Source organism: Hydractinia symbiolongicarpus, chromosome 9 (assembly GCF_029227915.1).
Source record: "Hydractinia symbiolongicarpus strain clone_291-10 chromosome 9, HSymV2.1, whole genome shotgun sequence".
In the NCBI taxonomy this organism is placed as follows: domain Eukaryota; kingdom Metazoa; phylum Cnidaria; class Hydrozoa; order Anthoathecata; family Hydractiniidae; genus Hydractinia; species Hydractinia symbiolongicarpus.
The window spans coordinates 8,460,416-8,484,166 of record NC_079883.1 but is presented as its reverse complement, the minus strand read 5'-3'; the positions used below and the strand labels follow the sequence as shown (position 1 = coordinate 8,484,166).

At 40.3% G+C, this 23,751-nt stretch overlaps 12 non-coding genes across 12 annotated transcripts; 8 read left to right on the top strand and 4 right to left on the bottom strand.

The window, feature by feature from the left end:
• The first annotated feature begins 4,763 nt into the window (after nucleotides 1-4,763).
• Nucleotides 4,764-4,955, top strand: LOC130660765 (U2 spliceosomal RNA). The gene has a single exon (XR_008987962.1). It is a non-coding gene; the product is annotated as a U2 spliceosomal RNA (small nuclear RNA).
• A 185-nt stretch (nucleotides 4,956-5,140) lies between these two features.
• Nucleotides 5,141-5,305, top strand: LOC130659712 (U1 spliceosomal RNA). The gene has a single exon (XR_008986916.1). It is a non-coding gene; the product is annotated as a U1 spliceosomal RNA (small nuclear RNA).
• A 350-nt stretch (nucleotides 5,306-5,655) lies between these two features.
• LOC130660582 (5S ribosomal RNA) lies at nucleotides 5,656-5,774 on the bottom strand. Its single transcript, XR_008987780.1, has one exon. It is a non-coding gene; the product is annotated as a 5S ribosomal RNA (ribosomal RNA).
• A 4,865-nt stretch (nucleotides 5,775-10,639) lies between these two features.
• On the top strand, nucleotides 10,640-10,831 carry LOC130660764 (U2 spliceosomal RNA). Its single transcript, XR_008987961.1, has one exon. It is a non-coding gene; the product is annotated as a U2 spliceosomal RNA (small nuclear RNA).
• A 185-nt stretch (nucleotides 10,832-11,016) lies between these two features.
• On the top strand, nucleotides 11,017-11,181 carry LOC130659710 (U1 spliceosomal RNA). Its single transcript, XR_008986915.1, has one exon. It is a non-coding gene; the product is annotated as a U1 spliceosomal RNA (small nuclear RNA).
• Nucleotides 11,182-11,531: 350 nt separating this feature from the next.
• LOC130660570 (5S ribosomal RNA) lies at nucleotides 11,532-11,650 on the bottom strand. The gene has a single exon (XR_008987768.1). It is a non-coding gene; the product is annotated as a 5S ribosomal RNA (ribosomal RNA).
• A 4,879-nt stretch (nucleotides 11,651-16,529) lies between these two features.
• Nucleotides 16,530-16,721, top strand: LOC130660762 (U2 spliceosomal RNA). The gene has a single exon (XR_008987960.1). It is a non-coding gene; the product is annotated as a U2 spliceosomal RNA (small nuclear RNA).
• Nucleotides 16,722-16,906: 185 nt separating this feature from the next.
• LOC130659709 (U1 spliceosomal RNA) lies at nucleotides 16,907-17,071 on the top strand. The gene has a single exon (XR_008986914.1). It is a non-coding gene; the product is annotated as a U1 spliceosomal RNA (small nuclear RNA).
• Nucleotides 17,072-17,421: 350 nt separating this feature from the next.
• Nucleotides 17,422-17,540, bottom strand: LOC130660557 (5S ribosomal RNA). The gene has a single exon (XR_008987754.1). It is a non-coding gene; the product is annotated as a 5S ribosomal RNA (ribosomal RNA).
• A 4,858-nt stretch (nucleotides 17,541-22,398) lies between these two features.
• On the top strand, nucleotides 22,399-22,590 carry LOC130660761 (U2 spliceosomal RNA). The gene has a single exon (XR_008987959.1). It is a non-coding gene; the product is annotated as a U2 spliceosomal RNA (small nuclear RNA).
• Nucleotides 22,591-22,775: 185 nt separating this feature from the next.
• LOC130659707 (U1 spliceosomal RNA) lies at nucleotides 22,776-22,940 on the top strand. The gene has a single exon (XR_008986912.1). It is a non-coding gene; the product is annotated as a U1 spliceosomal RNA (small nuclear RNA).
• A 350-nt stretch (nucleotides 22,941-23,290) lies between these two features.
• LOC130660545 (5S ribosomal RNA) lies at nucleotides 23,291-23,409 on the bottom strand. The gene has a single exon (XR_008987742.1). It is a non-coding gene; the product is annotated as a 5S ribosomal RNA (ribosomal RNA).
• Nucleotides 23,410-23,751: the final 342 nt, after the last annotated feature.

The window sequence follows — 23,751 nt, the reverse complement described above, 5'->3', positions numbered from 1 at the left end:
TATTAGACTTTAAGGTTATAGTTTTGTGAAAAAAACAATGTTTTTTTAAAGATGTGTGGCTATAAAAATAGCCGTTGTTTTCTGAGTGTAGCGGTTTACTTCTTCTGTCCTTTGTCGTTCTTCTTTGGGAGTAAGACAGCTTGAATGTTTGGCAAAACACCACCAGCTGCAATGGTTACACCGCTCAAAAGTTTGTTTAATTCTTCATCATTACGAACAGCCAATTGTAAATGTCTTGGAATAATCCTAGCTTTTTTGTTGTCTCTTGCTGCGTTACCAGCCAACTCCAATATCTCAGCAGATAAATATTCCAAGACGGCTGCTAAGTAAACTGGTGCTCCAGATCCAATTCGGTTAGCATAGTGCCCTCTACGAAGGAATCTATGCACTCTACCGACTGGAAATTGAAGTCCAGCTCTTGAGGATCTTGTCTTGGCTTTAGCCTTAGCTTTTCCACCTTTTCCACGTCCAGACATAACTGCGATTTGATTTGTAAGTTAATACAAAAACGTACGAATATTTAACGTAAGTGTTAACGAAATAAACTTTACTCGTTTTTTCATCATAAAAATAGGATCGAAATCATGTTTTTTTAACCAATCATAATTAAGTATTAAACAAAAGATTTTTTTTTTAACCAATTAAATTGCGTATCGGCGTTTTCGGATCGAATTCGATCCGATTTTTTTACTTATAAACAAAAAGTTTTGACTTGCAGTTTAATGCTTATTTACAAGTTAAGTAGCAAAAATTTTTAACCATGTCTGACGCAGCAGCTAAAGGAGGAAAACAGGCACCTAAAGTAGCCAAGAAAGGTGAAAAAAGAGCCGGCAAAAAAGGAGGAAAGATTGGTGGAACTGGTGAAAAGAAACGCAAGAGAAAGAGAAAGGAAAGTTATGCTATTTACATCTACAATGTTTTGAAACAAGTTCACCCAGATGTCGGAGTTTCAAGCAAAGCTATGAGCATCATGAACTCATTTGTCAACGACATCTTTGAGCGCATTGCTTCCGAAGCTTCGCGTTTGGCTCTTCAAAACAAAAAGTCGACCATCTCTTCTCGTGAAATTCAAACCGCAGTATGTCTTCTCTTGCCTGGAGAACTTGCAAAACACGCAGTCAGTGAAGGAACAAAAGCCGTCACAAAATACACAAGCAGCAAGTAAACCAACGTCTACCAAACACAAACGGTCTTTTTTAAGACCACACATCTTTAAAAAAACATTTACTTGGCGTCACTACAAGTTAACCGAAGTTAATAAAACTTCTAAATAATGTGCTTAAGAACACTAGCCTACATTTAAAATACTTCCCCATGTGTGTGTGTGGATTAGCTTCACTTTTCATACGTATTATTAGCTGTACTTGCAGAAAAGACAAGTACATTGATCCATGTTATTGCTTACATTTAACTTAACCCAGCTTTTCACGGAAACACTCCCAGGCAAATTAACCCTACAAAGTATTTCTAAATTTTTTTTGTGTCATATATGACATAGTATCGTATAGCAATAAATGTAACTGTGACAAGACTTTACACATTGTGTAATTTGGAAGCGTGCACAAAGTAATGTTTTAAAAGATTTGTGGCTATAAAAATAGCCGTTTTTGTTGAGCAATGACAACGCTTAACCTCCGAATCCGTAAAGAGTTCTTCCTTGACGTTTTAAGGCATAAACAACATCCATAGCGGTAACGGTCTTGCGTTTAGCGTGCTCTGTGTAGGTTACAGCATCACGAATAACATTCTCTAAGAAAACCTTCAGTACACCTCTGGTTTCCTCATAGATAAGGCCAGAGATACGTTTGACACCACCTCGTCGAGCAAGACGTCGAATAGCAGGTTTTGTGATTCCCTGAATGTTATCACGAAGAATTTTTCGGTGACGTTTAGCACCTCCTTTTCCCAATCCTTTACCTCCTTTTCCGCGTCCAGACATATTGATATAGTTGCGTACAGAACGAGTACAAAAACAACGTTTGAGTTAACAGAATTCAGACAGCTTTAAAAAGAGGCCATAAAATTACCTACTGCTCGTGGAAACACCCTAATTAACCAATAGAGTTGCGTCATTACAAAATGTTCCGAACATTTTGTACATTTTTTTAAGTAAAACTGTAGTTTTTTTAAAAATTCGTGGTCTTAATGTTTCAGTAAGGCAATAAATTTGGCATCGTTGGAATTCGCCAAACCTTCTGCTACTTACTAAAAAAAAAAAAAGTCAAAAGCTTTTGTGTATCAGAAGATACAGCCGTTTTCCCGTAGCCAAAAAACACAGATTTTATAAAAATGTTAAAGTAATGAGCGTAATGTCATTATGCAGCCAATCAGAAATTACTTTCTTAGCACCAATCAAATGGTTTGTTTTGAACCTTAGCTGTCAATCAATATGAGAAATAAAACTTTGGCGCGATAGTGCATTTTAGACCGTCTTGTGTATCCGTACTACATCGACTTCTTAAAATATGGCTCGTACAAAGCAAACTGCACGTAAATCTACTGGAGGAAAGGCTCCACGAAAACAACTCGCCACTAAAGCTGCGAGGAAAAGCGCACCAGCTACTGGAGGAGTGAAAAAACCACATCGTTACAGACCTGGTACAGTTGCTCTCAGAGAAATCAGAAGATACCAGAAGTCAACCGAGCTCTTGATCCGCAAGTTGCCTTTCCAGCGTCTTGTGCGAGAAATTGCTCAGGACTTCAAAACAGATCTGCGATTCCAGAGCACAGCCGTTATGGCTCTGCAAGAGGCTTCTGAAGCGTACCTTGTTGGCTTGTTCGAGGATACTAACTTGTGTGCCATTCACGCAAAACGAGTTACAATCATGCCTAAAGACATCCAGTTGGCAAGAAGAATTCGTGGGGAACGTGCCTAAGCATCTTACCAAACAAAAAACGGCTATTTTTATAGCCACACATCCATAAAAAATATTACGGCTAGCTTTTTATATCAAACTTTGTTCTGCTTTCTGTTTAAATTTTATGCTACATAAAAATTTTATGCTACATAAAGTTTGACAATGTTAAAAATATGAAGGGCAAGAAAAGTAAAAGCAAGAAAATAAGAAATTTAAAAACGAAAATACTTAAACTTAGGGAATCTAATCTTAAAATTACTCTTTTTTAACTGTTTAAGTGACTTAAACAAGTTTAACTTTGTACCAAGATAATGTTTTTTTGTAAATGTGTGGCTATAAAAATAGCCGTTTGTTAATGTAATAGCCAGATACACACAAATTATTTTTTTGCGGTCTTCTTTGCTGCCTTTTTGGGAGTCTTTTTGACCTTCTTTGCTGCAGGTTTTTTAGCAACAGGCTTCTTTGTGGGTTTCTTAGCTGCTGGTTTCTTAGCCGAGGCTTTCTTTGTGGCAGGCTTCTTTGCTGCTTTCTTTGGCGTGCTCTTCTTTGCTGGCTTCTTTTTTGGTGTACTTTTCTTTGCAGTAGGCTTCTTTGCCGTTGGCTTTTTTGCTGCGGCCTTTTTCTTAGGTTTTTCTTTTTTTACCTGACCTAGCTTGAATGATCCAGAAGCACCAGTGCCTTTAGTTTGAATCAAATCGCCTGATGTTACTCCTCGTTTAAGAGCCATTTTCAGATGATGATCTGAGTTTTCAGCAACTTTGTAATTTGCATGAATATATTTTGTAATAGCTTGGCGAGATGAACCACCGCGTTCCTTTAGGGTAGCGATAGCAGCCTTGATCATGTCCACATATTTAGGGTGATCAGCTGTCTTCTTTGCAGCAGGTTTCTTCTTGGGTGCGATTTTCTTTGGAGAAGCTGCTTCACTCATTTTTAATGTTTTCTTACAACAATCCAACGATAAACGATGCTTGTTATCACAGTAGAAGTATACTAAACATTACCGTGTAAATGAGATATAATTTAAGACGGTGCGAAGTATGCGGACGTAAAAGTACCACTCCCGGGAATTGATTTGGCGCGAAAACAGAAATGTGTGTTTCTGTACATCGTATAATGTCCGTTTTGGGAGCCGCGACTATGCGAAAGCATGTTAATTTTTATTTGTAGCACGACGCAATAGTCTGAAAGAGAAGCTGCTGGAGTTTGAGGTCTTCAGCATTACATCTACTCTGTTAATTTGGGCTTCTTCCGCGCCCGTGTTAGGATTTTCATAAAGCGTTCTTTGGTTTGCGTTGCGTATGTCGGCCTACATCATCGACACGGCCTGTTTCCGGCTATTAGGAGCAATTCATATATTGGGCACTGCGTTTCGACTTTTTTATTAGACCACAGTAAAAAAATTCACTCACAGAAGTCCCTTTCTTTCATGGCTACAAACACGAAGAATTCTGTCGTAAGTAAAACGAATGCGCAAGCCAAAATAACGATGGGGCGAAGTCATAAGCATCGCCCTGTGGCCCAATGGATAAGGCATCTGACTACGAATCAGGGGATTCCAGGTTCGACTCCTGGCAGGGTCGCACTGTCGCATTTCGGCTGCATGGTCTACTGTGTAACGCGCGCGCACGTTCTGGCGTAATGCGTTGATAAACGGAATGTACGCAGTCATATTGGAAAGTAATATCACGCACTTAGTATCGTCGCCTTTGTTAGCATTCATGTAAGTTACCATCCACTCGCTACAGTCGCTCTCCATCCTACGGCTAAATCAACAGCCGTGATTTTTACTATGTCGCCGTCCATCCGTACGCGGTGACAGTTGTAAGCTTTACAGTAACGTGACATGCTCCACAAGCAGTTACGGTGTGTGGACGATGCCTATCATGGCAACGCTTGTTCTTTATCGCTTCTCGGCCTAATGGCTAAGATCAAGTGTAGTATCTGTTCTTATCAGTTTAATATCTGGTAGGCCATTCTCTGAATGGTCAGTATATTAATCTGATTTTTGGCCTTGGGTCATGGAGGTGGATTCATTCACGCCGTGACCACGGGTTGCCTTGGTGTTGCACTATTACCGATGGCGGCCCACATAAGCAATAAAAGAATAATAGCAGTCCTCTTTCCGACGGCACTCTGCATAGTCTACGGCGGGAACAAAACGCGTACACTGGGGGAGAATACAGCCTATGCCCCGCGACACGGCAGTTTATAACACACTCAAGCCACAAGCATTAACAAACTTTGAAGGGTACCCTCATGCTACGGTGCAGTTCCAACTCATACTTACCTGACGGGGAAGTAAAGACTGATCAATGAGGGTTTTCTTCCAGAGTGAGGCTCTTGCATTGCACTACGCTTGGGCTGACCTCTGCGATTACTGCAAACGTCAGTAACTCGACCGTACAATTTCTGGTAGTGGGGGCCTGCGTCCGCGCTCGCCCCCTCCTTAAGTCAAAATGAATGAGCTTAGAAAAGTTGCGCGGCCAAATGTCGGTGGTGACTTAAACGCTAAGGTAAAACCTCGCTTGGCTGTTACGAAACGTGATTGCGATATAAGTCCTCGGAAGGCGGCGGAATTTTATTTTATTTGCCATTCCGTCAGGGTTATTGGATGATCGGCAATAGATCGAGTTTGTATGCATTTGAAAGCTCTTTTTTCTCGTACTATCACCTGAAAATGTCGTAGGAAAATGTCATAGGAAACACTTTCAACAACCGCCACGTTCCTTAATTGTTATAACAAGAAATATATCACAGCACCATTGAAATGAAAAGGCAACAAATGAAAATGAAAAGCCTACGACACCGGGAGTTCCCAGGCGGTCCCCCATCCAAGTACTATCCCGGCCCGACGATGCTTAACTTCCGTGATCAGACGAGAACGGGTGTGTTCATCGTGGTATGGCCGTAGACATTAGTAGGGGCAAATACGTGCAATTTATTTTGACGTTGTGATCAAATTTTTTTATTTAATTTCTTTGAGTTACTTAGGACAAGGCGTATGCATGGATTATCTATTAGACTTTAAGGTTATAGTTTTGTGAAAAAAACAATGTTTTTTTAAAGATGTGTGGCTATAAAAATAGCCGTTGTTTTCTGAGTGTAGCGGTTTACTTCTTCTGTCCTTTGTCGTTCTTCTTTGGGAGTAAGACAGCTTGAATGTTTGGCAAAACACCACCAGCTGCAATGGTTACACCGCTCAAAAGTTTGTTTAATTCTTCATCATTACGAACAGCCAATTGTAAATGTCTTGGAATAATCCTAGCTTTTTTGTTGTCTCTTGCTGCGTTACCAGCCAACTCCAATATCTCAGCAGATAAATATTCCAAGACGGCTGCTAAGTAAACTGGTGCTCCAGATCCAATTCGGTTAGCATAGTGCCCTCTACGAAGGAATCTATGCACTCTACCGACTGGAAATTGAAGTCCAGCTCTTGAGGATCTTGTCTTGGCTTTAGCCTTAGCTTTTCCACCTTTTCCACGTCCAGACATAACTGCGATTTGATTTGTAAGTTAATACAAAAACGTACGAATATTTAACGTAAGTGTTAACGAAATAAACTTTACTCGTTTTTTCATCATAAAAATAGGATCGAAATCATGTTTTTTTAACCAATCATAATTAAGTATTAAACAAAAGATTTTTTTTTTAACCAATTAAATTGCGTATCGGCGTTTTCGGATCGAATTCGATCCGATTTTTTTACTTATAAACAAAAAGTTTTGACTTGCAGTTTAATGCTTATTTACAAGTTAAGTAGCAAAAATTTTTAACCATGTCTGACGCAGCAGCTAAAGGAGGAAAACAGGCACCTAAAGTAGCCAAGAAAGGTGAAAAAAGAGCCGGCAAAAAAGGAGGAAAGATTGGTGGAACTGGTGAAAAGAAACGCAAGAGAAAGAGAAAGGAAAGTTATGCTATTTACATCTACAATGTTTTGAAACAAGTTCACCCAGATGTCGGAGTTTCAAGCAAAGCTATGAGCATCATGAACTCATTTGTCAACGACATCTTTGAGCGCATTGCTTCCGAAGCTTCGCGTTTGGCTCTTCAAAACAAAAAGTCGACCATCTCTTCTCGTGAAATTCAAACCGCAGTACGTCTTCTCTTGCCTGGAGAACTTGCAAAACACGCAGTCAGTGAAGGAACAAAAGCCGTCACAAAATACACAAGCAGCAAGTAAACCAACGTCTACCAAACACAAACGGTCTTTTTTAAGACCACACATCTTTAAAAAAACATTTACTTGGCGTCACTACAAGTTAACCGAAGTTAATAAAACTTCTAAATAATGTGCTTAAGAACACTAGCCTACATTTAAAATACTTCCCCATGTGTGTGTGTGGATTAGCTTCACTTTTCATACGTATTATTAGCTGTACTTGCAGAAAAGACAAGTACATTGATCCATGTTATTGCTTACATTTAACTTAACCCAGCTTTTCACGGAAACACTCCCAGGCAAATTAACCCTACAAAGTATTTCTAAATTTTTTTTGTGTCATATATGACATAGTATCGTATAGCAATAAATGTAACTGTGACAAGACTTTACACATTGTGTAATTTGGAAGCGTGCACAAAGTAATGTTTTAAAAGATTTGTGGCTATAAAAATAGCCGTTTTTGTTGAGCAATGACAACGCTTAACCTCCGAATCCGTAAAGAGTTCTTCCTTGACGTTTTAAGGCATAAACAACATCCATAGCGGTAACGGTCTTGCGTTTAGCGTGCTCTGTGTAGGTTACAGCATCACGAATAACATTCTCTAAGAAAACCTTCAGTACACCTCTGGTTTCCTCATAGATAAGGCCAGAGATACGTTTGACACCACCTCGTCGAGCAAGACGTCGAATAGCAGGTTTTGTGATTCCCTGAATGTTATCACGAAGAATTTTTCGGTGACGTTTAGCACCTCCTTTTCCCAATCCTTTACCTCCTTTTCCGCGTCCAGACATATTGATATAGTTGCGTACAGAACGAGTACAAAAACAACGTTTGAGTTAACAGAATTCAGACAGCTTTAAAAAGAGGCCATAAAATTACCTACTGCTCGTGGAAACACCCTAATTAACCAATAGAGTTGCGTCATTACAAAATGTTCCGAACATTTTGTACATTTTTTTAAGTAAAACTGTAGTTTTTTTAAAAATTCGTGGTCTTAATGTTTCAGTAAGGCAATAAATTTGGCATCGTTGGAATTCGCCAAACCTTCTGCTACTTACTAAAAAAAAAAAAAGTCAAAAGCTTTTGTGTATCAGAAGATACAGCCGTTTTCCCGTAGCCAAAAAACACAGATTTTATAAAAATGTTAAAGTAATGAGCGTAATGTCATTATGCAGCCAATCAGAAATTACTTTCTTAGCACCAATCAAATGGTTTGTTTTGAACCTTAGCTGTCAATCAATATGAGAAATAAAACTTTGGCGCGATAGTGCATTTTAGACCGTCTTGTGTATCCGTACTACATCGACTTCTTAAAATATGGCTCGTACAAAGCAAACTGCACGTAAATCTACTGGAGGAAAGGCTCCACGAAAACAACTCGCCACTAAAGCTGCGAGGAAAAGCGCACCAGCTACTGGAGGAGTGAAAAAACCACATCGTTACAGACCTGGTACAGTTGCTCTCAGAGAAATCAGAAGATACCAGAAGTCAACCGAGCTCTTGATCCGCAAGTTGCCTTTCCAGCGTCTTGTGCGAGAAATTGCTCAGGACTTCAAAACAGATCTGCGATTCCAGAGCACAGCCGTTATGGCTCTGCAAGAGGCTTCTGAAGCGTACCTTGTTGGCTTGTTCGAGGATACTAACTTGTGTGCCATTCACGCAAAACGAGTTACAATCATGCCTAAAGACATCCAGTTGGCAAGAAGAATTCGTGGGGAACGTGCCTAAGCATCTTACCAAACAAAAAACGGCTATTTTTATAGCCACACATCCATAAAAAATATTACGGCTAGCTTTTTATATCAAACTTTGTTCTGCTTTCTGTTTAAATTTTATGCTACATAAAAATTTTATGCTACATAAAGTTTGACAATGTTAAAAATATGAAGGGCAAGAAAAGTAAAAGCAAGAAAATAAGAAATTTAAAAACGAAAATACTTAAACTTAGGGAATCTAATCTTAAAATTACTCTTTTTTAACTGTTTAAGTGACTTAAACAAGTTTAACTTTGTACCAAGATAATGTTTTTTTGTAAATGTGTGGCTATAAAAATAGCCGTTTGTTAATGTAATAGCCAGATACACACAAATTATTTTTTTGCGGTCTTCTTTGCTGCCTTTTTGGGAGTCTTTTTGACCTTCTTTGCTGCAGGTTTTTTAGCAACAGGCTTCTTTGTGGGTTTCTTAGCTGCTGGTTTCTTAGCCGAGGCTTTCTTTGTGGCAGGCTTCTTTGCTGCTTTCTTTGGCGTGCTCTTCTTTGCTGGCTTCTTTTTTGGTGTACTTTTCTTTGCAGTAGGCTTCTTTGCCGTTGGCTTTTTTGCTGCGGCCTTTTTCTTAGGTTTTTCTTTTTTTACCTGACCTAGCTTGAATGATCCAGAAGCACCAGTGCCTTTAGTTTGAATCAAATCGCCTGATGTTACTCCTCGTTTAAGAGCCATTTTCAGATGATGATCTGAGTTTTCAGCAACTTTGTAATTTGCATGAATATATTTTGTAATAGCTTGGCGAGATGAACCACCGCGTTCCTTTAGGGTAGCGATAGCAGCCTTGATCATGTCCACATATTTAGGGTGATCAGCTGTCTTCTTTGCAGCAGGTTTCTTCTTGGGTGCGATTTTCTTTGGAGAAGCTGCTTCACTCATTTTTAATGTTTTCTTACAACAATCCAACGATAAACGATGCTTGTTATCACAGTAGAAGTATACTAAACATTACCGTGTAAATGAGATATAATTTAAGACGGTGCGAAGTATGCGGACGTAAAAGTACCACTCCCGGGAATTGATTTGGCGCGAAAACAGAAATGTGTGTTTCTGTACATCGTATAATGTCCGTTTTGGGAGCCGCGACTATGCGAAAGCATGTTAATTTTTATTTGTAGCACGACGCAATAGTCTGAAAGAGAAGCTGCTGGAGTTTGAGGTCTTCAGCATTACATCTACTCTGTTAATTTGGGCTTCTTCCGCGCCCGTGTTAGGATTTTCATAAAGCGTTCTTTGGTTTGCGTTGCGTATGTCGGCCTACATCATCGACACGGCCTGTTTCCGGCTATTAGGAGCAATTCATATATTGGGCACTGCGTTTCGACTTTTTTATTAGACCACAGTAAAAAAATTCACTCACAGAAGTCCCTTTCTTTCATGGCTACAAACACGAAGAATTCTGTCGTAAGTAAAACGAATGCGCAAGCCAAAATAACGATGGGGCGAAGTCATAAGCATCGCCCTGTGGCCCAATGGATAAGGCATCTGACTACGAATCAGGGGATTCCAGGTTCGACTCCTGGCAGGGTCGCACTGTCGCATTTCGGCTGCATGGTCTACTGTGTAACGCGCGCGCACGTTCTGGCGTAATGCGTTGATAAACGGAATGTACGCAGTCATATTGGAAAGTAATATCACGCACTTAGTATCGTCGCCTTTGTTAGCATTCATGTAAGTTACCATCCACTCGCTACAGTCGCTCTCCATCCTACGGCTAAATCAACAGCCGTGATTTTTACTATGTCGCCGTCCATCCGTACGCGGTGACAGTTGTAAGCTTTACAGTAACGTGACATGCTCCACAAGCAGTTACGGTGTGTGGACGATGCCTATCATGGCAACGCTTGTTCTTTATCGCTTCTCGGCCTAATGGCTAAGATCAAGTGTAGTATCTGTTCTTATCAGTTTAATATCTGGTAGGCCATTCTCTGAATGGTCAGTATATTAATCTGATTTTTGGCCTTGGGTCATGGAGGTGGATTCATTCACGCCGTGACCACGGGTTGCCTTGGTGTTGCACTATTACCGATGGCGGCCCACATAAGCAATAAAAGAATAATAGCAGTCCTCTTTCCGACGGCACTCTGCATAGTCTACGGCGGGAACAAAACGCGTACACTGGGGGAGAATACAGCCTATGCCCCGCGACACGGCAGTTTATAACACACTCAAGCCACAAGCATTAACAAACTTTGAAGGGTACCCTCATGCTACGGTGCAGTTCCAACTCATACTTACCTGACGGGGAAGTAAAGACTGATCAATGAGGGTTTTCTTCCAGAGTGAGGCTCTTGCATTGCACTACGCTTGGGCTGACCTCTGCGATTACTGCAAACGTCAGTAACTCGACCGTACAATTTCTGGTAGTGGGGGCCTGCGTCCGCGCTCGCCCCCTCCTTAAGTCAAAATGAATGAGCTTAGAAAAGTTGCGCGGCCAAATGTCGGTGGTGACTTAAACGCTAAGGTAAAACCTCGCTTGGCTGTTACGAAACGTGATTGCGATATAAGTCCTCGGAAGGCGGCGGAATTTTATTTTATTTGCCATTCCGTCAGGGTTATTGGATGATCGGCAATAGATCGAGTTTGTATGCATTTGAAAGCTCTTTTTTCTCGTACTATCACCTGAAAATGTCGTAGGAAAATGTCATAGGAAACACTTTCAACAACCGCCACGTTCCTTAATTGTTATAACAAGAAATATATCACAGCACCATTGAAATGAAAAGGCAACAAATGAAAATGAAAAGCCTACGACACCGGGAGTTCCCAGGCGGTCCCCCATCCAAGTACTATCCCGGCCCGACGATGCTTAACTTCCGTGATCAGACGAGAACGGGTGTGTTCATCGTGGTATGGCCGTAGACATTAGTAGGGGCAAATACGTGCAATTTATTTTGACGTTGTGATCAAATTTTTTTATTTAATTTCTTTGAGTTACTTAGGACAAGGCGTATGCATGGATTATCTATTAGACTTTAAGGTTATAGTTTTGTGAAAAAAACAATGTTTTTTTAAAGATGTGTGGCTATAAAAATAGCCGTTGTTTTCTGAGTGTAGCGGTTTACTTCTTCTGTCCTTTGTCGTTCTTCTTTGGGAGTAAGACAGCTTGAATGTTTGGCAAAACACCACCAGCTGCAATGGTTACACCGCTCAAAAGTTTGTTTAATTCTTCATCATTACGAACAGCCAATTGTAAATGTCTTGGAATAATCCTAGCTTTTTTGTTGTCTCTTGCTGCGTTACCAGCCAACTCCAATATCTCAGCAGATAAATATTCCAAGACGGCTGCTAAGTAAACTGGTGCTCCAGATCCAATTCGGTTAGCATAGTGCCCTCTACGAAGGAATCTATGCACTCTACCGACTGGAAATTGAAGTCCAGCTCTTGAGGATCTTGTCTTGGCTTTAGCCTTAGCTTTTCCACCTTTTCCACGTCCAGACATAACTGCGATTTGATTTGTAAGTTAATACAAAAACGTACGAATATTTAACGTAAGTGTTAACGAAATAAACTTTACTCGTTTTTTCATCATAAAAATAGGATCGAAATCATGTTTTTTTAACCAATCATAATTAAGTATTAAACAAAAGATTTTTTTTTTAACCAATTAAATTGCGTATCGGCGTTTTCGGATCGAATTCGATCCGATTTTTTTACTTATAAACAAAAAGTTTTGACTTGCAGTTTAATGCTTATTTACAAGTTAAGTAGCAAAAATTTTTAACCATGTCTGACGCAGCAGCTAAAGGAGGAAAACAGGCACCTAAAGTAGCCAAGAAAGGTGAAAAAAGAGCCGGCAAAAAAGGAGGAAAGATTGGTGGAACTGGTGAAAAGAAACGCAAGAGAAAGAGAAAGGAAAGTTATGCTATTTACATCTACAATGTTTTGAAACAAGTTCACCCAGATGTCGGAGTTTCAAGCAAAGCTATGAGCATCATGAACTCATTTGTCAACGACATCTTTGAGCGCATTGCTTCCGAAGCTTCGCGTTTGGCTCTTCAAAACAAAAAGTCGACCATCTCTTCTCGTGAAATTCAAACCGCAGTACGTCTTCTCTTGCCTGGAGAACTTGCAAAACACGCAGTCAGTAACACGCAGTCAGTGAAGGAACAAAAGCCGTCACAAAATACACAAGCAGCAAGTAAACCAACGTCTACCAAACACAAACGGTCTTTTTTAAGACCACACATCTTTAAAAAAACATTTACTTGGCGTCACTACAAGTTAACCGAAGTTAATAAAACTTCTAAATAATGTGCTTAAGAACACTAGCCTACATTTAAAATACTTCCCCATGTGTGTGTGTGGATTAGCTTCACTTTTCATACGTATTATTAGCTGTACTTGCAGAAAAGACAAGTACATTGATCCATGTTATTGCTTACATTTAACTTAACCCAGCTTTTCACGGAAACACTCCCAGGCAAATTAACCCTACAAAGTATTTCTAAATTTTTTTTGTGTCATATATGACATAGTATCGTATAGCAATAAATGTAACTGTGACAAGACTTTACACATTGTGTAATTTGGAAGCGTGCACAAAGTAATGTTTTAAAAGATTTGTGGCTATAAAAATAGCCGTTTTTGTTGAGCAATGACAACGCTTAACCTCCGAATCCGTAAAGAGTTCTTCCTTGACGTTTTAAGGCATAAACAACATCCATAGCGGTAACGGTCTTGCGTTTAGCGTGCTCTGTGTAGGTTACAGCATCACGAATAACATTCTCTAAGAAAACCTTCAGTACACCTCTGGTTTCCTCATAGATAAGGCCAGAGATACGTTTGACACCACCTCGTCGAGCAAGACGTCGAATAGCAGGTTTTGTGATTCCCTGAATGTTATCACGAAGAATTTTTCGGTGACGTTTAGCACCTCCTTTTCCCAATCCTTTACCTCCTTTTCCGCGTCCAGACATATTGATATAGTTGCGTACAGAACGAGTACAAAAACAACGTTTGAGTTAACAGAATTCAGACAGCTTTAAAAAGAGGCCATAAAATTACCTACTGCTCGTGGAAACACCCTAATTAACCAATAGAGTTGCGTCATTACAAAATGTTCCGAACATTTTGTACATTTTTTTAAGTAAAACTGTAGTTTTTTTAAAAATTCGTGGTCTTAATGTTTCAGTAAGGCAATAAATTTGGCATCGTTGGAATTCGCCAAACCTTCTGCTACTTACTAAAAAAAAAAAAAGTCAAAAGCTTTTGTGTATCAGAAGATACAGCCGTTTTCCCGTAGCCAAAAAACACAGATTTTATAAAAATGTTAAAGTAATGAGCGTAATGTCATTATGCAGCCAATCAGAAATTACTTTCTTAGCACCAATCAAATGGTTTGTTTTGAACCTTAGCTGTCAATCAATATGAGAAATAAAACTTTGGCGCGATAGTGCATTTTAGACCGTCTTGTGTATCCGTACTACATCGACTTCTTAAAATATGGCTCGTACAAAGCAAACTGCACGTAAATCTACTGGAGGAAAGGCTCCACGAAAACAACTCGCCACTAAAGCTGCGAGGAAAAGCGCACCAGCTACTGGAGGAGTGAAAAAACCACATCGTTACAGACCTGGTACAGTTGCTCTCAGAGAAATCAGAAGATACCAGAAGTCAACCGAGCTCTTGATCCGCAAGTTGCCTTTCCAGCGTCTTGTGCGAGAAATTGCTCAGGACTTCAAAACAGATCTGCGATTCCAGAGCACAGCCGTTATGGCTCTGCAAGAGGCTTCTGAAGCGTACCTTGTTGGCTTGTTCGAGGATACTAACTTGTGTGCCATTCACGCAAAACGAGTTACAATCATGCCTAAAGACATCCAGTTGGCAAGAAGAATTCGTGGGGAACGTGCCTAAGCATCTTACCAAACAAAAAACGGCTATTTTTATAGCCACACATCCATAAAAAATATTACGGCTAGCTTTTTATATCAAACTTTGTTCTGCTTTCTGTTTAAATTTTATGCTACATAAAAATTTTATGCTACATAAAGTTTGACAATGTTAAAAATATGAAGGGCAAGAAAAGTAAAAGCAAGAAAATAAGAAATTTAAAAACGAAAATACTTAAACTTAGGGAATCTAATCTTAAAATTACTCTTTTTTAACTGTTTAAGTGACTTAAACAAGTTTAACTTTGTACCAAGATAATGTTTTTTTGTAAATGTGTGGCTATAAAAATAGCCGTTTGTTAATGTAATAGCCAGATACACACAAATTATTTTTTTGCGGTCTTCTTTGCTGCCTTTTTGGGAGTCTTTTTGACCTTCTTTGCTGCAGGTTTTTTAGCAACAGGCTTCTTTGTGGGTTTCTTAGCTGCTGGTTTCTTAGCCGAGGCTTTCTTTGTGGCAGGCTTCTTTGCTGCTTTCTTTGGCGTGCTCTTCTTTGCTGGCTTCTTTTTTGGTGTACTTTTCTTTGCAGTAGGCTTCTTTGCCGTTGGCTTTTTTGCTGCGGCCTTTTTCTTAGGTTTTTCTTTTTTTACCTGACCTAGCTTGAATGATCCAGAAGCACCAGTGCCTTTAGTTTGAATCAAATCGCCTGATGTTACTCCTCGTTTAAGAGCCATTTTCAGATGATGATCTGAGTTTTCAGCAACTTTGTAATTTGCATGAATATATTTTGTAATAGCTTGGCGAGATGAACCACCGCGTTCCTTTAGGGTAGCGATAGCAGCCTTGATCATGTCCACATATTTAGGGTGATCAGCTGTCTTCTTTGCAGCAGGTTTCTTCTTGGGTGCGATTTTCTTTGGAGAAGCTGCTTCACTCATTTTTAATGTTTTCTTACAACAATCCAACGATAAACGATGCTTGTTATCACAGTAGAAGTATACTAAACATTACCGTGTAAATGAGATATAATTTAAGACGGTGCGAAGTATGCGGACGTAAAAGTACCACTCCCGGGAATTGATTTGGCGCGAAAACAGAAATGTGTGTTTCTGTACATCGTATAATGTCCGTTTTGGGAGCCGCGACTATGCGAAAGCATGTTAATTTTTATTTGTAGCACGACGCAATAGTCTGAAAGAGAAGCTGCTGGAGTTTGAGGTCTTCAGCATTACATCTACTCTGTTAATTTGGGCTTCTTCCGCGCCCGTGTTAGGATTTTCATAAAGCGTTCTTTGGTTTGCGTTGCGTATGTCGGCCTACATCATCGACACGGCCTGTTTCCGGCTATTAGGAGCAATTCATATATTGGGCACTGCGTTTCGACTTTTTTATTAGACCACAGTAAAAAAATTCACTCACAGAAGTCCCTTTCTTTCATGGCTACAAACACGAAGAATTCTGTCGTAAGTAAAACGAATGCGCAAGCCAAAATAACGATGGGGCGAAGTCATAAGCATCGCCCTGTGGCCCAATGGATAAGGCATCTGACTACGAATCAGGGGATTCCAGGTTCGACTCCTGGCAGGGTCGCACTGTCGCATTTCGGCTGCATGGTCTACTGTGTAACGCGCGCGCACGTTCTGGCGTAATGCGTTGATAAACGGAATGTACGCAGTCATATTGGAAAGTAATATCACGCACTTAGTATCGTCGCCTTTGTTAGCATTCATGTAAGTTACCATCCACTCGCTACAGTCGCTCTCCATCCTACGGCTAAATCAACAGCCGTGATTTTTACTATGTCGCCGTCCATCCGTACGCGGTGACAGTTGTAAGCTTTACAGTAACGTGACATGCTCCACAAGCAGTTACGGTGTGTGGACGATGCCTATCATGGCAACGCTTGTTCTTTATCGCTTCTCGGCCTAATGGCTAAGATCAAGTGTAGTATCTGTTCTTATCAGTTTAATATCTGGTAGGCCATTCTCTGAATGGTCAGTATATTAATCTGATTTTTGGCCTTGGGTCATGGAGGTGGATTCATTCACGCCGTGACCACGGGTTGCCTTGGTGTTGCACTATTACCGATGGCGGCCCACATAAGCAATAAAAGAATAATAGCAGTCCTCTTTCCGACGGCACTCTGCATAGTCTACGGCGGGAACAAAACGCGTACACTGGGGGAGAATACAGCCTATGCCCCGCGACACGGCAGTTTATAACACACTCAAGCCACAAGCATTAACAAACTTTGAAGGGTACCCTCATGCTACGGTACAGTTCCAACTCATACTTACCTGACGGGGAAGTAAAGACTGATCAATGAGGGTTTTCTTCCAGAGTGAGGCTCTTGCATTGCACTACGCTTGGGCTGACCTCTGCGATTACTGCAAACGTCAGTAACTCGACCGTACAATTTCTGGTAGTGGGGGCCTGCGTCCGCGCTCGCCCCCTCCTTAAGTCAAAATGAATGAGCTTAGAAAAGTTGCGCGGCCAAATGTCGGTGGTGACTTAAACGCTAAGGTAAAACCTCGCTTGGCTGTTACGAAACGTGATTGCGATATAAGTCCTCGGAAGGCGGCGGAATTTTATTTTATTTGCCATTCCGTCAGGGTTATTGGATGATCGGCAATAGATCGAGTTTGTATGCATTTGAAAGCTCTTTTTTCTCGTACTATCACCTGAAAATGTCGTAGGAAAATGTCATAGGAAACACTTTCAACAACCGCCACGTTCCTTAATTGTTATAACAAGAAATATATCACAGCACCATTGAAATGAAAAGGCAACAAATGAAAATGAAAAGCCTACGACACCGGGAGTTCCCAGGCGGTCCCCCATCCAAGTACTATCCCGGCCCGACGATGCTTAACTTCCGTGATCAGACGAGAACGGGTGTGTTCATCGTGGTATGGCCGTAGACATTAGTAGGGGCAAATACGTGCAATTTATTTTGACGTTGTGATCAAATTTTTTTATTTAATTTCTTTGAGTTACTTAGGACAAGGCGTATGCATGGATTATCTATTAGACTTTAAGGTTATAGTTTTGTGAAAAAAACAATGTTTTTTTAAAGATGTGTGGCTATAAAAATAGCCGTTGTTTTCTGAGTGTAGCGGTTTACTTCTTCTGTCCTTTGTCGTTCTTCTTTGGGAGTAAGACAGCTTGAATGTTTGGCAAAACACCACCAGCTGCAATGGTTACACCGCTCAAAAGTTTGTTTAATTCTTCATCATTACGAACAGCCAATTGTAAATGTCTTGGAATAATCCTAGCTTTTTTGTTGTCTCTTGCTGCGTTACCAGCCAACTCCAATATCTCAGCAGATAAATATTCCAAGACGGCTGCTAAGTAAACTGGTGCTCCAGATCCAATTCGGTTAGCATAGTGCCCTCTACGAAGGAATCTATGCACTCTACCGACTGGAAATTGAAGTCCAGCTCTTGAGGATCTTGTCTTGGCTTTAGCCTTAGCTTTTCCACCTTTTCCACGTCCAGACATAACTGCGATTTGATTTGTAAGTTAATACAAAAACGTACGAATATTTAACGTAAGTGTTAACGAAATAAACTTTACTCGTTTTTTCATCATAAAAATAGGATCGAAATCATGTTTTTTTAACCAATCATAATTAAGTATTAAACAAAAGATTTTTTTTTTAACCAATTAAATTGCGTATCGGCGTTTTCGGATCGAATTCGATCCGATTTTTTTACTTATAAACAAAAAGTTTTGACTTGCAGTTTAATGCTTATTTACAAGTTAAGTAGCAAAAATTTTTAACCATGTCTGACGCAGCAGCTAAAGGAGGAAAACAGGCACCTAAAGTAGCCAAGAAAGGTGAAAAAAGAGCCGGCAAAAAAGGAGGAAAGATTGGTGGAACTGGTGAAAAGAAACGCAAGAGAAAGAGAAAGGAAAGTTATGCTATTTACATCTACAATGTTTTGAAACAAGTTCACCCAGATGTCGGAGTTTCAAGCAAAGCATCATGAACTCATTTGTCAACGACATCTTTGAGCGCATTGCTTCCGAAGCTTCGCGTTTGGCTCTTCAAAACAAAAAGTCGACCATCTCTTCTCGTGAAATTCAAACCGCAGTACGTCTTCTCTTGCCTGGAGAACTTGCAAAACACGCAGTCAGTGAAGGAACAAAAGCCGTCACAAAATACACAAGCAGCAAGTAAACCAACGTCTACCAAACACAAACGGTCTTTTTTAAGACCACACATCTTTAAAAAAACATTTACTTGGCGTCACTACAAGTTAACCGAAGTTAATAAAACTTCTAAATAATGTGCTTAAGAACACTAGCCTACATTTAAAATACTTCCCCATGTGTGTGTGTGGATTAGCTTCACTTTTCATACGTATTATTAGCTGTACTTGCAGAAAAGACAAGTACATTGATCCATGTTATTGCTTACATTTAACTTAACCCAGCTTTTCACGGAAACACTCCCAGGCAAATTAACCCTACAAAGTATTTCTAAATTTTTTTTGTGTCATATATGACATAGTATCGTATAGCAATAAATGTAACTGTGACAAGACTTTACACATTGTGTAATTTGGAAGCGTGCACAAAGTAATGTTTTAAAAGATTTGTGGCTATAAAAATAGCCGTTTTTGTTGAGCAATGACAACGCTTAACCTCCGAATCCGTAAAGAGTTCTTCCTTGACGTTTTAAGGCATAAACAACATCCATAGCGGTAACGGTCTTGCGTTTAGCGTGCTCTGTGTAGGTTACAGCATCACGAATAACATTCTCTAAGAAAACCTTCAGTACACCTCTGGTTTCCTCATAGATAAGGCCAGAGATACGTTTGACACCACCTCGTCGAGCAAGACGTCGAATAGCAGGTTTTGTGATTCCCTGAATGTTATCACGAAGAATTTTTCGGTGACGTTTAGCACCTCCTTTTCCCAATCCTTTACCTCCTTTTCCGCGTCCAGACATATTGATATAGTTGCGTACAGAACGAGTACAAAAACAACGTTTGAGTTAACAGAATTCAGACAGCTTTAAAAAGAGGCCATAAAATTACCTACTGCTCGTGGAAACACCCTAATTAACCAATAGAGTTGCGTCATTACAAAATGTTCCGAACATTTTGTACATTTTTTTAAGTAAAACTGTAGTTTTTTTAAAAATTCGTGGTCTTAATGTTTCAGTAAGGCAATAAATTTGGCATCGTTGGAATTCGCCAAACCTTCTGCTACTTACTAAAAAAAAAAAAAGTCAAAAGCTTTTGTGTATCAGAAGATACAGCCGTTTTCCCGTAGCCAAAAAACACAGATTTTATAAAAATGTTAAAGTAATGAGCGTAATGTCATTATGCAGCCAATCAGAAATTACTTTCTTAGCACCAATCAAATGGTTTGTTTTGAACCTTAGCTGTCAATCAATATGAGAAATAAAACTTTGGCGCGATAGTGCATTTTAGACCGTCTTGTGTATCCGTACTACATCGACTTCTTAAAATATGGCTCGTACAAAGCAAACTGCACGTAAATCTACTGGAGGAAAGGCTCCACGAAAACAACTCGCCACTAAAGCTGCGAGGAAAAGCGCACCAGCTACTGGAGGAGTGAAAAAACCACATCGTTACAGACCTGGTACAGTTGCTCTCAGAGAAATCAGAAGATACCAGAAGTCAACCGAGCTCTTGATCCGCAAGTTGCCTTTCCAGCGTCTTGTGCGAGAAATTGCTCAGGACTTCAAAACAGATCTGCGATTCCAGAGCACAGCCGTTATGGCTCTGCAAGAGGCTTCTGAAGCGTACCTTGTTGGCTTGTTCGAGGATACTAACTTGTGTGCCATTCACGCAAAACGAGTTACAATCATGCCTAAAGACATCCAGTTGGCAAGAAGAATTCGTGGGGAACGTGCCTAAGCATCTTACCAAACAAAAAACGGCTATTTTTATAGCCACACATCCATAAAAAATATTACGGCTAGCTTTTTATATCAAACTTTGTTCTGCTTTCTGTTTAAATTTTATGCTACATAAAAATTTTATGCTACATAAAGTTTGACAATGTTAAAAATATGAAGGGCAAGAAAAGTAAAAGCAAGAAAATAAGAAATTTAAAAACGAAAATACTTAAACTTAGGGAATCTAATCTTAAAATTACTCTTTTTTAACTGTTTAAGTGACTTAAACAAGTTTAACTTTGTACCAAGATAATGTTTTTTTGTAAATGTGTGGCTATAAAAATAGCCGTTTGTTAATGTAATAGCCAGATACACACAAATTATTTTTTTGCGGTCTTCTTTGCTGCCTTTTTGGGAGTCTTTTTGACCTTCTTTGCTGCAGGTTTTTTAGCAACAGGCTTCTTTGTGGGTTTCTTAGCTGCTGGTTTCTTAGCCGAGGCTTTCTTTGTGGCAGGCTTCTTTGCTGCTTTCTTTGGCGTGCTCTTCTTTGCTGGCTTCTTTTTTGGTGTACTTTTCTTTGCAGTAGGCTTCTTTGCCGTTGGCTTTTTTGCTGCGGCCTTTTTCTTAGGTTTTTCTTTTTTTACCTGACCTAGCTTGAATGATCCAGAAGCACCAGTGCCTTTAGTTTGAATCAAATCGCCTGATGTTACTCCTCGTTTAAGAGCCATTTTCAGATGATGATCTGAGTTTTCAGCAACTTTGTAATTTGCATGAATATATTTTGTAATAGCTTGGCGAGATGAACCACCGCGTTCCTTTAGGGTAGCGATAGCAGCCTTGATCATGTCCACATATTTAGGGTGATCAGCTGTCTTCTTTGCAGCAGGTTTCTTCTTGGGTGCGATTTTCTTTGGAGAAGCTGCTTCACTCATTTTTAATGTTTTCTTACAACAATCCAACGATAAACGATGCTTGTTATCACAGTAGAAGTATACTAAACATTACCGTGTAAATGAGATATAATTTAAGACGGTGCGAAGTATGCGGACGTAAAAGTACCACTCCCGGGAATTGATTTGGCGCGAAAACAGAAATGTGTGTTTCTGTACATCGTATAATGTCCGTTTTGGGAGCCGCGACTATGCGAAAGCATGTTAATTTTTATTTGTAGCACGACGCAATAGTCTGAAAGAGAAGCTGCTGGAGTTTGAGGTCTTCAGCATTACATCTACTCTGTTAATTTGGGCTTCTTCCGCGCCCGTGTTAGGATTTTCATAAAGCGTTCTTTGGTTTGCGTTGCGTATGTCGGCCTACATCATCGACACGGCCTGTTTCCGGCTATTAGGAGCAATTCATATATTGGGCACTGCGTTTCGACTTTTTTATTAGACCACAGTAAAAAAATTCACTCACAGAAGTCCCTTTCTTTCATGGCTACAAACACGAAGAATTCTGTCGTAAGTAAAACGAATGCGCAAGCCAAAATAACGATGGGGCGAAGTCATAAGCATCGCCCTGTGGCCCAATGGATAAGGCATCTGACTACGAATCAGGGGATTCCAGGTTCGACTCCTGGCAGGGTCGCACTGTCGCATTTCGGCTGCATGGTCTACTGTGTAACGCGCGCGCACGTTCTGGCGTAATGCGTTGATAAACGGAATGTACGCAGTCATATTGGAAAGTAATATCACGCACTTAGTATCGTCGCCTTTGTTAGCATTCATGTAAGTTACCATCCACTCGCTACAGTCGCTCTCCATCCTACGGCTAAATCAACAGCCGTGATTTTTACTATGTCGCCGTCCATCCGTACGCGGTGACAGTTGTAAGCTTTACAGTAACGTGACATGCTCCACAAGCAGTTACGGTGTGTGGACGATGCCTATCATGGCAACGCTTGTTCTTTATCGCTTCTCGGCCTAATGGCTAAGATCAAGTGTAGTATCTGTTCTTATCAGTTTAATATCTGGTAGGCCATTCTCTGAATGGTCAGTATATTAATCTGATTTTTGGCCTTGGGTCATGGAGGTGGATTCATTCACGCCGTGACCACGGGTTGCCTTGGTGTTGCACTATTACCGATGGCGGCCCACATAAGCAATAAAAGAATAATAGCAGTCCTCTTTCCGACGGCACTCTGCATAGTCTACGGCGGGAACAAAACGCGTACACTGGGGGAGAATACAGCCTATGCCCCGCGACACGGCAGTTTATAACACACTCAAGCCACAAGCATTAACAAACTTTGAAGGGTACCCTCATGCTACGGTGCAGTTCCAACTCATACTTACCTGACGGGGAAGTAAAGACTGATCAATGAGGGTTTTCTTCCAGAGTGAGGCTCTTGCATTGCACTACGCTTGGGCTGACCTCTGCGATTACTGCAAACGTCAGTAACTCGACCGTACAATTTCTGGTAGTGGGGGCCTGCGTCCGCGCTCGCCCCCTCCTTAAGTCAAAATGAATGAGCTTAGAAAAGTTGCGCGGCCAAATGTCGGTGGTGACTTAAACGCTAAGGTAAAACCTCGCTTGGCTGTTACGAAACGTGATTGCGATATAAGTCCTCGGAAGGCGGCGGAATTTTATTTTATTTGCCATTCCGTCAGGGTTATTGGATGATCGGCAATAGATCGAGTTTGTATGCATTTGAAAGCTCTTTTTTCTCGTACTATCACCTGAAAATGTCGTAGGAAAATGTCATAGGAAACACTTTCAACAACCGCCACGTTCCTTAATTGTTATAACAAGAAATATATCACAGCACCATTGAAATGAAAAGGCAACAAATGAAAATGAAAAGCCTACGACACCGGGAGTTCCCAGGCGGTCCCCCATCCAAGTACTATCCCGGCCCGACGATGCTTAACTTCCGTGATCAGACGAGAACGGGTGTGTTCATCGTGGTATGGCCGTAGACATTAGTAGGGGCAAATACGTGCAATTTATTTTGACGTTGTGATCAAATTTTTTTATTTAATTTCTTTGAGTTACTTAGGACAAGGCGTATGCATGGATTATCTATTAGACTTTAAGGTTATAGTTTTGTGAAAAAAACAATGTTTTTTTAAAGATGTGTGGCTATAAAAATAGCCGTTGTTTTCTGAGTGTAGCGGTTTACTTCTTCTGTCCTTTGTCGTTCTTCTTTGGGAGTAAGACAGCTTGAATGTTTGGCAAAACACCACCAGCTGCAATGGTTACACCGCTCAAAAGTTTGTTTAATTCTTCATCATTACGAACAGCCAATTGTAAATGTCTTGGA